The sequence below is a fragment of the Nannospalax galili genome, unplaced genomic scaffold (genome assembly GCF_000622305.1).
Source record: "Nannospalax galili isolate Female #2095 unplaced genomic scaffold, S.galili_v1.0 scaffold1009, whole genome shotgun sequence".
In the NCBI taxonomy this organism is placed as follows: Eukaryota; Metazoa; Chordata; class Mammalia; order Rodentia; family Spalacidae; genus Nannospalax; species Nannospalax galili.
In genome coordinates this window covers 822,905-827,686 of record NW_008360054.1, presented here as the reverse complement: position 1 = coordinate 827,686, position 4,782 = coordinate 822,905, and positions in this window count along the sequence as shown.

Below are 4,782 nucleotides of genomic sequence, written 5' to 3'. Positions count from 1 at the left end.
ATGTTCACTCCAGTCCAATTCTCTGTAGGACTTTGAACATAAATGCATGTTGAATTTTGACAAAGTCCTTCTCGGCATCTATCGAGATGACCATGTGGTTCTTGTTTTTGAGCCCATTTATATGATATATGATTTTTATTGACTATGTATATTGAACCATCCTTGCATCTCTGGAATAAAGCTGACTTGATCCTGGTGGATGATCTTTTGATGTGTGTCTGTATGTGGCCTATAAGTGTGTCATTGAGAATTTCTGCATCTATATTCATTAAGGATATGGGTCTGTAGATTTCATTTTTGTTTGTATCTTTACCTGGTTTTCACATTAGAGTGATACAGGCTTCATAAAAGGAATTTGGAAGTTCTCCTTCTGTTTCTATCTTTTTGAATAAGTTAAGTAGCACTGGATATAGATCTTCTTTAAATTCCTGGTAGAATTCTACTGTATATCTATCTGGTCCTAGTTTTTTTTAGTTGGGAGGTTTTGTATCATTGTTTCAATTTCCTTATGTGTTATGGTCTGTTTAAACTGTTGATTTCTTCTGGGTTGAGTTTTGGTGATTCACACGATTCTAGATACTCATCTGTTTCTTTTAGATTTTCAAGTTTACTAGTGTATAGGTTTTTAAAATATTCCTTTATAATGTTCTGGACCTTTTTGGTGTCTGTTGTGATGTTTTCCCTTTCATTTTTGATTTTATTGCTTTAGATTTGTTCTTTTTTCTTCTGGTTAACTGGGCTAGGGGGTCTGTCAATCTTCTTTATGTTTTCAAAGAACTAGTTCTTGGATTTGTTGATTCTTTGTATTGTTTTCTTTGTCTCTATTTCATTTATTTCTGCTCTGATATTTGTTATTTCTTCTTGTCTGCTGGGTTTGGGTTTCATTTGTTGTTGCTTTTCAAGTGTCTTGGGTTGCAATGTTAAGTCATTTATTTGTGTTCTTTCTGATTTTTTAATGTAGGCACTTATACCTCTAAACTTTCCTCTAACAACTGCTTTCAAAGTGTCCCAGAGGTTTTCTTGTGTTGTACTGTCCCTTTGTTTCAGTTCCAAGAATGCTTTGATTTCATCTTAATTTCTCCTTTGACCCATTCATCATTCAGGAGTGTGTTGTTTAATCTCCATGTGTTCATGTGGTCACCAGAGTTTCTTCCAGTGTTGACTTTAAGCTTTGTTGCATTGTGGTCTGGGAGAATTCATGGAGTTATTTCAGTTTTTTTGTATTTGTTGAGGCTTGTTTTGTGCCCCAGTATGTGGTCAATTTTGAAGAAAGTTCCATGGGGTGCTGAATAGAAAGTATATTCTTTGGTGCTTGGGTGGAATATTCGGTAGATGTCTGTTAGGTCTATTTGATGTATGGTATGGTTAAATTCAGATGTCTTTCTGTTTATTCTCTGTCCTGTTGACCTGTCTAATGGAGATAAGGGTATTGAAGTCTCATACTACTAATGAGTTGGGGTTATTCTGGGTCGTAAAGTCCTGTAGTGCTGTTTTTATGAATTTGGGTACACCAGAGTTTGGTGTGTATATGTACAGCCAGGGATGAAGGCTGATTTCAAGTATGCAAAGGCCAGGTGGAGATGGGACAGGCTTTGAGAGCTCCCAGGGATTATACTGAAGAATTGGGTTGGTGTGGGTGCCAAGGTGAGGAGTCTTGGCCAAAAGGGTAGTTCAGATGCCTGGGGTATCAAGAGAAGTGGCCAGTTCCCATGCTAGAAGGGGAAATGGGATGTGGGAGCTGGAAGGCTGAATCAGGTTGTCACTTATTATTTTTATTTTATGTGTATGAGTGTTTTGTCTCCATGTATGCAAGTGCATCACATGCATGCAATGCCATGCAGAGGTCAGAAGAGGGTGTTGGAGCCCCTGGAACTGGAGTCACATTCAGTTGTTAATTACCATGTGGGTGCTGGGACTCAAACCTGGGTCCTCTTTAGAGCATGGTGTGATAAGAATAGGAGGTAGGAATTAGCTAGGCAGTTAGGGTAAAAAAAAAAAAAAAGACCCAAAGAAAAGTAACTAGTTTCTTGGCTAAAAGTAAAAAACGTCCTTGGGCCTCTTAGCAACATACTCTGTTCCAGAGGCAAAAAAATGTCAAAAGTATTTGGGAGCTCTTATCTAGTCCCTAAAAAAGTTTAGGGTTACTTCTTCAGAGGGGAGAATATTAAAGTAACAAAAATCCACATTAAAAAAATAAAAATAAAAAAAGAAATAATACATGAAGTTTTCAGTAATAAGTGAGAAGGAGATATGAGAGGAGTTGGAGGGTAGGGAGTGGGTGTGGATTTGATCAAAATACCTCATATATATGTATGAAATGCTCAATAAATTTTTTGGAAAAGTTAAAAAAATATGGTATTTACTGTACATATGCAATTATATATTTTTTAAATTTGTTTTTATTAAATTTTGTTGTATGTCATACAGAATATCTGAAGCAATCTGAATCATCTTTATAGCCCCATCCCCACCAGCAGCCTCCCATAGCCCCCTCCCCCACTGGAACCCATATACTCTGTACTGGATGGTAAGGACCACTGTGTCAATTCAGTGTCTCCAGATATTCCCCAGTGCAAGTACATCCACTTGCAGTTTAGTCAGATCCCTGTTATCTATCTAGCTAAACACCAATCATTTTCGTTTCTTTTCTTTTCTTTTTACGGAGTGTAGGGATTTATTTACAGAGGAGTTTGTGTGCCCCCCCCCATTTATGGCTGCTAGAAAGTCCACACTCAAATATAGATCCTGTGACTTCCTGAGAGCTACAGAAAATGATGAGAGAGGTGCCTCCTGGCATTCTCAGCTTAGATATCCTTAGCTCCTCTCCTGATGCAGCTATGGTCGACTGATTGGGTGGGAGGGGTAGCTGACTCCCCCATCGACTCCTTCATGAGCATGGGAAGGAGGTGTGACTATAGATTGCCAGCATAGTGGTCAGAGTACACTTCCAGTTAACACTCCACGTCTTCCTCCAGCTCTTACATTCTTTCTGCCAACCTCTTCTGCAAACATCCTTGAGTCTTGGACGGGGTGGTAGTTGGGGGATCATCTTTCTTCTATTGTGGCAAGGCCCTGAACTTGTGGATCTCTGCATTATCAGTTTCCCATGGGCTGTTGGCCCATGTCAGTGGGATTCCATCTACTATGAAAACCCAAACACCAAGAATCAAGAACATCTAAACAGTGGTTACTATAATAACTTAACTTATGGGCATAAACACAAATGCTTGGACAGTACTTTAGCAGATGCATCACATCCATCTAACAAAACAATTGCAATGCCTTCCAACTGGAGCCTATATTCTCCCCTGCCACAGGGGGTTGGTCTGGTCTACAGTACCAGATGTATGTTCCACCCCTAGGAGCAGGTATTTTACCCAATCAAAAATTTTCTGGTTGTACATACACTAGTTACTCCACTATTACAACAGGAGGAACATCTTGTTTGGAATGTTGATAGGGAAACACGGGGTCTGTCTTTGAGCAGATTTATAGGGGCTGATTCTCCCCCAGGCATCTGAATATTGCCATCCAGTAGCAGGGAGTCTGCAGCTTCATCCAAGCTTGATTTCTCCCTCTCCTGTGCTCACTTCAAGCAGTGTCTTCAGCAATAGGGTCCCTCTGTCCACTTCCAGCATATAACCAACATTATTGACAATGGCCTTTATTGTTTTGGAGACCTCCAGGATCCCTCAGGCCAGCAGCTCATGGAGAGGGGCAACCCACCTCTAGCACTGGGATTCTCATTTAACAACTGCATTGCTTCTAGAAGGGCTTTCTTCCATCTCCTTAGGGTTCCTTCTGTGGTTTGTTGTTGTTGTTATTGTTGTTTTAATGTGTATCTGGAGAATTTTTTCCTGTTATTCCATAGTTCTTTATATAGCCCTCCTTTCCCCCAGCTCTTAACTATCTCCTTTTTACATATTTCTCCCTTAGTAACACCTTTATACTACTATTCTTTTCTCTCAGTTTCCTTCTTTGCCTTTACCTCCCTGTTTCACTATCATATTCTTGGTCTCTTCAGGTGCAACAGGAAATGGATTCACTTATAAGGATTTGGTGCTAGGATCAACATATGAGGGAGATATACATCTTTGGTTTTTTGAGTCTGTGTTACTTCATTAGTATAACAGTTTCTAGATGCATCCATTTACCTGAAATTTTCATTATTTAATGTCTTTACTGCTGACTAGAACTCCATTGTGTAAATGTGCCACATTTTCATTAAACTCTCTTATCTATTGTGAAAAAAGCATTAATAAACATGGTTGTACAAGTGTCTCTACAATAGGATGAGTCCTTTGTGTATATGCCAAGGAGAGGTAATGTGGTAGGTTCATTTTTAATTTTTTTAAGAGTTCTCTACACTGTTTTCCATAGGGATTGCACGAGTTTGCAATCCCACGAGCAGTGAATGAGTCTTTCCCTTTCTTCATATCCTTGGAAGCATTTGGAATCATTTGTTTGCTTGACCCTAACAAGTCTGATTAAGGTAAGGTAAAATCTTAAGATGGTTTTAATTTGCATTACCCTAATTACTAACAAAATTGAACACTTTTTTTGTCTTTTTTTTATTTATTTATTTTTGTTTGTTTGTTTGTTTATTAGAAGAAGCATTTCATTACAACAGCATTAACCTATTCAATAACATTTTTCTGAGCTAGGGTACATCTCTTTCAAAATTGGCTGTATATTTTTAAGTTTACAGATGAATTATTACACTTGTACAATCTTTTACTCATTATAAACTCTATAAGACATAAAATTACATGAGTTTTTAAT